The sequence below is a fragment of the Etheostoma cragini genome, chromosome 10 (assembly GCF_013103735.1).
Source record: "Etheostoma cragini isolate CJK2018 chromosome 10, CSU_Ecrag_1.0, whole genome shotgun sequence".
NCBI lineage: Eukaryota > Metazoa > Chordata > Actinopteri > Perciformes > Percidae > Etheostoma > Etheostoma cragini.
The window spans coordinates 9,185,254-9,194,087 of record NC_048416.1 but is presented as its reverse complement, the minus strand read 5'-3'; the positions used below and the strand labels follow the sequence as shown (position 1 = coordinate 9,194,087).

The 8,834-nt window shown below is 39.8% G+C and overlaps 1 long non-coding RNA gene across 1 annotated transcript; it reads right to left on the bottom strand.

Moving 5' to 3' along the window:
- Nucleotides 1–1,654: 1,654 nt before the first annotated feature.
- Nucleotides 1,655–3,306, bottom strand: LOC117951247. Its single transcript, XR_004658108.1, has 3 exons — nucleotides 3,161–3,306; nucleotides 3,120–3,124; nucleotides 1,655–1,667 (listed from the first exon to the last, which is right to left on the bottom strand). It is a non-coding gene; the product is annotated as an uncharacterized LOC117951247 (long non-coding RNA).
- Between the last annotated feature and the right edge of the window lie 5,528 nt (nucleotides 3,307–8,834).

The window sequence follows — 8,834 nt, the reverse complement described above, 5'->3', positions numbered from 1 at the left end:
TCATTTTCAAACGTGTGGTCTTCAGACCCAACTGACTCAAGTGACATTACTCAAGGACATTCACCAGACTTCAAACAGGTCCCTCTGGAGACACAAACTACTTCATACAACCTGTCCACAAATGCAACAGCATTCCCCAACACCTGGAAACAGATTTTGGTAAAACTGTTGGTTTCATAAATATATTCCGAATATTGTTCCAGATATTCACAGATTTCCTTTTTTTGTTGTTTAAGGTGTTTTTCCTTCTATTGTAGGAGGTTAAAATTGATTCTTTTCATTTTAAAAATGATTATTATTATCATTGCTGACTGTCAAGTTATTGTAGAATGCCACATACATGGCTGATGTGTCCTTCAAGGCTTGTTTTTTCTGTAATCCAAGGTTTATATCTTGAACCTATTTTTCTCTTTCTCTCACTCACTCACTCACTCACTCACTCACTCACTCACTCACTCACACACACACACACACACACACACACAGTACATGTACTGTACATCTAAGGTTAGAAGATTAACCCCATGAACACACAGACTTCCATCATCTTTGTATGTCTGACACACACTCTCTCTCACACACACCCACACAAACAGTGATAACAGCCTAATCTGCTGTGGCGCAGCCCCAGTGTGTCACAGAGAGTAGTCGGCAACCCAGCAAGGTGTTTACTGCCATATATAGAGAGATAAAACTGGTTAAGTGAACCCTAACACACACACACACACACACACACACAGACAGACACTCTCACTCTGGTGCATCAAAGAAGAGACACACTGGACACAATGACACCTAACAATCGAGAAATCAAAAATTCTAACACTCAAAATGGAGGACACAAAAATATAAAGACATTCACACACAAACACTAAAATAATAAGACACACATCCACACACAAAACACACACACAGCAGCTATTGTTCAGCCGTTGGTCCATTATCTAACCACTGCCAGCCCTTCTCATCTATGTGTGTGCGTGCGTGTGTGAGTGTGTGTGTGTGTGTGGATGGCACGCCTCCCACTGTGGCTATAAGCTTTCTGTCACACTGCAGTGCTGCTACATTTACTACACACACACACACACACACACACACACACACACATTGTTGCAGCCATAACCAAGTGAAAAACATATTCTGGTAATATTGCTTGGATGAAAACAGGAGCATATTGTCTTGATAAGAAAAAGCAACGTGAAAACAAGAGTGATCAAAGTCTAGATAAATGTGGTAAGTGTGATAAAACATGCTCACAAGCTAATTATATTATTTCACTTGCGCAGATATTAACTGCCACTCACACGATATAAGTACCTGCACATTAATTTAACAACTGAGAGTTGTACAGGTAGCTGCGATCGAGAAACAAGACACAAGGCAGCTTTTTCCTCATGAACCATACGTTCAAACCGATATGAAAAGTTAAGCACTGTAAATTGTAAGCACGTTACACAACGTTGTTTTTTTCGCTGTATGCATCCTAATAAACTGCTGCTGTGTAACTGCATACAGAGGAGGTCGGGGTGAAAGGGTGTGTTATAAAACACAAGACTTTTTACTCTCTCTCTCTCTCTCTCTCTCTCTCTCTCTCTCTCTTCTGTCTCTTTCTCTCTCTCAATTTCAGTTTCATGTTGCTTTATTGGCATGACGGAAAAAAAATCCATCTGTGTTGCCAAAGCATAAGAACATACATGTAAACAACAACAACGGAGAGAGAGTCTCTCTCTCTGATAGACAGAGACAGGATGAGTGTGGAAAACTGGTAATTGTAGCCCATATGTGTATGTATGGATGGATGTATGCACACATATGCAGTCTCACTCTCAACGACACTGCATTAAATCTCCCATTCTGCATAAACACTTACTGACACAACAGACAACAGATCTCAAGCATACACACATACTGTGTATCAGTGTATCCATGACAAAAGCAACACTGGTGGTTTCATTCCTCCTGTCACTCAAGACCTCTGAGCTGTGTGTGTGTGTGTGTGGTGTGTTTGTGTGTGTGTGTGTGTGTGTGTGTGTGTGTGTGTGTGTGTGTGTGTGTGTGTGTGTGTGTGTGTGCCTGATCGAGCATCTCGCTGTGAAAAGTTGAGATAGCCAAAATTTCTTTAAACCTAGGTGTTTTATTTTTGTAAAGTAACCAGGTGCACTCTCTTCTTCCAGTATGTGATTACTAAACGGTGACAAGTTTTGAGACTCCCGGAGTCCCGCGGTACCGTAGTCAGCCTCACTGTAGGCACAGTGACATGGACAGATAGAGCGGGAGCGGGAAAGGAGTCTGAAGATTTGAGAGGCATTTGGTTTTAGAAAAAAAATGAATTTTATACATTTGAAACTACACAGTGTCATCATTGCAACATAGAGACAAGGGGAAGTTACAAGGCTGTAATAGGTCCTGTCAGGTCTACCCGGCAACACTGAAACTCCTGTGTTGCTGAGTCTGATTACTTGCTTAGATAACATACACGGGAGAGAGACGGGATCCGGTAGTCTTTCTCTCAAGATCTTGCAGGACAAGATTTTTTTTTGGGGGGGGGGGGGGGGCAGTCACGTGATCTGGACATGCCGAGAGTCTTTTGTGGGCTCGGGATGGGATGGGAGCGACGATTGGTGGGAAGAGGAGATGCTGAAAGTATTTTTTAAATAAATGTAGTGAACTAGTATTATTGTTATTATTTTATTATTATTGTTGCAGCGCGCGGGCCGATGCAGACGCTACGCGTCCTGTGAGAACGGACAGATTGGATAACATTGGCGCTGATATAAAAATTGCAGCGCTACGCTGCTACATACAACGCTACGTGTCCTGTGTGTTCCAGCTGTTAAACAACTACACTAGAAACTGCCGCTCTGCGTCACGGAGCTCGTAGTTGGAGGTCTCATAGTTTTGTATGATAGCTCACATTTTTGTTTGCATACATTTTCGTACAATATCACATGAACGCATTCATATGATATTGTACAAAAATGCCAGAACACGCCAGTGAGCGTCTGCTTGGTGAGGGATGGAGGGTGTACACTCTTTCACAGGTTAAATCTCAAAGTTGATTTCTGATCACAAAACCAAATGAGGCACTGGCCCTCCACCCAAAATTCATCTCTTTAGACTGCTTCTTGGCCCATGAAAGAAATGTAATGAAACAAAAAACTATTTTCTATTGTCTCTAAATAAATGTAGCACTTGAAGTAGTTCAGTATATTTGATGAAGTTCATGTACTCGCATGATTCTTGCACTTTTTGGGTTATACCCACATGGATGAATGCGCTTATTGTAAGTCACTTTGGATAAAAGCGTCAGCTAAATACATGTAATGAAGAGAGTGGTAGGGTGAGGAATTAGTTTAGAGCTGTCACTACGCAGAAGTTGTGTGCAGAAAGCATATCCCGCTGCCACCAGAGTAGAGAAGACAAAATCAATGTGTCCAAAATGAGTGCTTCAGCATCTCAACAAGATGAATGGCCTTAATCAATTAGATGGTTGCTGCTGCTGTTGGTTGTTGAGCCAATCGATTCTAAACTGATAATGGCAGCATACACACCCATGATACATGTGCACACTCACTCTCAACGACACTGCATTACATCTCCCATTCTGCATAAACACTTACTGACACAACAGACAACACATCTCAAGCATACACACATACTGTGTATCAGTGTATCCATGACAAAAACAACACTGGTGGTTTCATTCTTGCTGTCACTCAGGACATCTGAACTGTTTGTGTGTGTGGGTGCATGTGTGCGTGTGAACAGCCACATGAAGTTACAGTGAGATTATTAACATCTTCAGAGTTGGTGAGTTCATAAAGGGTGCCCTCTTCTTTTACAGTCTGAAGGTGTGTTCTTTGCTGGACCCACAATACAGACGAAAGATTTTGAAGCCATAACTTAAAATTGAAACAATGAAAACTGTTTATCTCTCAACAAAAAGGTCAAAATACCCAGCTGGTCTTAAATCTATTTTCTGTCTCTAGGTAATGAAAACCAAACTGTCAGGGTCCACATGATACAGGCCTACCGTGATTGTGTCAGTGGGGGTCTGGGGCCTTGTTGCCGAGGGGAGGAAACTGTTTTTATGTTGTGAGGTTTTGGTCCTCATGGACCGCAGCCTTCTGCCAGAGCGGGAAAGGTTCCAGGTTCCAGCATTCAGATCCTTTACTTAAGTAAAAAGTACTAATACCAAACTGTAAAAAATACTCTGTTACAAGTAAAAGTCCTGCATTGAAAATGTTACTGAAGTAAAAGTATGTAAGTACCATCAGGAAACTGTACTTAAAGTATTAAAAGTAAATGTTCTCAATGCAGACACATCCTCCCATTTTAGAAAGTGTAAGGATCCAAACAGTTGCATGTTTAATGGTCTAATCATTTCAGCTGGACTTGTAGGCCATTACCGTGTTGGCTAGTTTCATTTATAATAAAACTTCAGATTTTACAAACTACGTAGTTTATGTGTTAACATCTTATTTTGTAAAGTAACTAAAGACTAAAGCAGTCTGATAAATGTAGAAGAAGTAGAAGTATAGAAAGTGGCATGACAAGAAAAGACAAGTAACAACATTTATACTTAAGCACAGTACTTGAGTAAATTTACTGCGTTACAATCCACCACTGAAAGGTTGAAACAGTAGGGGGGGTGGGGGGGATCGGCTAGACTCTTTCCTGCCCTCCTCAGCGTCCTGGAGGTCTACCGGTCTTGGATAGACGGCAGATTGCAGCCTTCTCAGCAGAGCGGATGATACGCCACAGTCGTGCTGGTCAGAGGCAGCAGCGTACCAGATGGTGACGGAGCAGCGGAGGATGGACTCAATGGCACTGAAGAAGTACACCATCACACTCTTTGACAGGTTGAACTTCTTCAGCTGCCGCAGGAAGTACATCCTCTGAGGATATTTTGACTATGAATTGATCTTTTGAATTTCTCTATTTCAGGATTTCACGGGCTTTACAGTTTATGTTAAATAATTCAATAGATATGAAAACTAAACAGCAGTCTGGAATGATGAATGGTATTTTTTGCATGTCATTTAGCATGCAATTACAATTGCTATGTATGTCAGAGGTCGCACGCCCATGGAGCAACCAGAAATGGCCATTTAATCTGGCTGATGAAAATGTGCTTCTAATGAAGTCATAGGAGCAACATATATAAAGTGATATTTACCTGTGTTTCTATAATTAGCAACAATGGCAGAGAGACTAATACCTCGGTCAATATTTTAGTTGATTTATAGCTTTTTATGTATTCTTTTTTTAAATGTTGATTTTTGGGGGCATTTTAGGACATTATTTGATAGGACAGGTGAGCATATGAAAGGGGAGAGAAATGACATAAAGTAAAAGGCTGCAGGACGGAATTGAACATGCAGCCGCTAATGAAAGAGCCTCTGTACATGGGGCAGGTGCTCATCCAGCTCAGCTATCCAGGCGTCCTTTATGTATTCTTTAACAATGAAGGGCCGTGTTTGTTTATCTTCCATGTGCATTTTATTTGACATTCTTTACACATAATTTCTGTACTGTCCAGTGAACTGGGACTATAATTTGGAAAGATTGTGCAATTATAAAAACATAATTGTATAATCCTCCCAAATTATAGTCTTAGATCATTGGCCCAGTAGTGATATAGTGTAAGCTATTGTACATTCTTAAAAAACAACAAGGAGAGGACACGTCAATGTGTCAATTCATTCATTCCCTTTATAGTTTCTAGATTTCAGAGTCCATTTCTTCAGTGTCTTAACTCCATATATACTGTATGAGGAAGCAAAGTGTATAATATATAAAGAAGGAAACTTTGTAATGAAACAGTGAGAAAAAAATGGGACAGACAATAGCGGACCGGCTGAATATACTTTCACATTCATACAGAAATATACATTAATCAACCAATGCTCTTAATGGAAACCATTGAAATACTTGCTTGTCATTCACACAAACTGTTGAACCCTTTGCCTTAAAAGCGATTAGTGGACGCTTGTATTTATATTGTAGCGAGACAGAGACAGACAGTCAGAGACAATGAGAGAGAGCGCTGCGCATGCTATTCTAGCATTGTCAATGTCAATGTCAATGTCATATTTATTTATATAGCACATTTCCAAGGCCGAGGCCTACCAAAGTACTTTACAGTAAAAAGCACACAATGTAAAATGAAATGAAACAGATACAATAGAAGACACAATAAATAACAAATGCTAAGAAAATAGAATACAACATTCATCAAGGCGGCTCCCCTGAGCCAAAAGCTAGTTCAAATGAATAAGTATTCAGCAATGATTTAAAAGTGGACAAGCTTCTAGCAGTCTGCACAGCTAGAGGCAATGAGTTCCACAGAGTTGGAGCAGCCACTGGTTTCACTTAAGAGCGGTGGTCAGTCTAAATGTACACTTTACTATATTATATATTATATATTTTAGTTTACCATGATGTCTTGCAGGTGTGATGTCATTAGCTGAGTGATGAATCAGCATTTACTTGACTTGATTGTTTATTTATTAAGTTCGTTTCATGTTGGAAATCTATTCTTTGTAGAGTGCTCTATTTAATATACCTTCGCAGAACTGTGTTTATACTGTCTGTAAGGGATGATGAAATCAGCCTTGTGTGTTAACATAACAGGTTGCTTACATATCTGAGGTAGGTTGTATATGCAGTATAGTTTGTACTTGTACATACACATATATACCCATATATATATATATATATATACATATAAATACACAATTATACACATGTACAGTATGTGTGGTATGTATGTGTGTATATATATATATATATATATATATATATATATATATATATATATATATATATATATATATATATATATATATATATATATATATATATATATATATATATATATATATAGTATAAACAGTGTTTACTTAACAGATACATGTTTAACAAATGTAAATGTAAATGTGCTGTATTTATATAGCGCTTTCCTAGTCTTAACGACTACTCAAAGCGCTTTCACAAAATGTCCTGTGTTGTTGATGATTATTGATGTGTTTTTTATTATGTTAAATTTATAGGCTTTATGGGCAAGACAAAGGCAATGCTCCTGTCCTGGAGGGACAATAAAGTGTTTATTTATCTGTAGTCCGTTTAGTTTGATATTAATTTTTTAGGTTACACATTCTGTGATGTTGACCCGGTGGGATGGACAGTAAGTCCTTGGGTGCTTTGATCCTCAGCTGCTGAGAGTGGGCTGGATTTATTCCCAGCTGCAGGCTGTTTCCCGGGAAGCTGCAGGGTGGTAGTTTCTCCTCCAGAGGGCTCTGTCTGGTTGTTTGCTCCTGCTACTGTCTGGTTCCATAGCAGCGTAGTTGCTGCTGGTACTGGTGAATGAATGAAGGAATCATATTTATGTGTCATGCAGCTGTGGAAGGAGTATTCAGATCCTATACTTAAGTAAAATGACTCATACAGTAAAATATTCTGTTACTACTGAAGGTCCTGCATTGAAAATGTTAATTTAAGGTCCCATGGCATGAAAATTTCACTTTATAAGGTTTTTTAACAAAAATGTGTTCCCCCAGCATGTCTTCGGTCCACCAGTGGCTAGAAATGTTGATAGGTGTAAACTGAGCCCTGGGTATGAGTACACGTTAAAACTAGAAAAGCGCTATACAAGAACTGTCCATTTACCAGTACCTTCTCCTGTTACATTTACAGACATTTCTGCTTATCCAAAAACTGGTGAATTCTCTAAATGTAAAGTATGTCATCATCCTCTCTACCTTGAACAGACATTCTGTTAATCCACGGTGTTGTTTGCGCATCCCTTTTATCTTCTTGGATGTTTGTGAATCTACCAATTTTAGGGGCAGTGGTAGAAGTGATGTGGGTGGCATGAGCAGGCTGCTGGGTTTACAGTGCACAGGGTGAGCCTCTAGGTGTCGCCCATCATCTAGCTGTTAAGGCACCAGAGGAGGGCGGTGACTCCATCTAATTCAACCCCCTCCATGCAACTCCCCGTCTCTGTCCACAGCAGCTATTTCCGTCTGCTTCCACAGCAACTTTCTCCCATCAGCCACCGCTCATCCTAGTTATGATCCTTTTGTTTTTGTGAATTCAAGTGGCTCTGAGATTGCTGACAGAATGCGGGCTCTCTGTGTTTTTCCAGGCTGAGACAACAATCTTGGCTATATCAAGTCATTTAGTGTTTGTGAAAATGCTTCAAAGAGCCTGCATATGAGCAGGAGCATATCGCACAAATTGCAAACAGTGACAAGAACCCACATTTGCCGATGTAGAGATGAAGACTTGTGAGGGGTTTAGTGAAGGGTAAACCTGCCATCTTCTGTTCATCCATGGGGTGTTCATAGACTTTACAATCTTTTTGAGCTTCGTGATATAGAGCAGGGGTCTTTAAAGTGTGTGACTACCTTATCTATAGGCTAGTAAGGCTATTATCAATGTGTTTTTCCAACAAAAAGAGATTTATATGTGCCTGGGTTTACTCAGTGGGTAGAACAAGCACACACTTATTGAGAGAGTTATGCCTCCACACAGAGTTTGACGGTTTGAATCCGCCCTGTGCCGATTTCCATCCTGTCTTTGCCTTCTCTCTCACCTAGGTCCTATCAAAAAAAGGTGGAAAAGCACAAGAAGAAGACTGATTCATGTTTGTTTATAATAATAGATTCATTCATTTAACACCTTTTAACTTTCAAAAGAATTAACAATAATTTGGAGGTCCCCCTGCAGTAACTTTGAGGACCCACCTATGGACATCTTCTTGAAGATCTCTGCTGTAGAGGACATCACAATCCATGATATACAAGACTTGGGCTGCAGTAAATGACTGT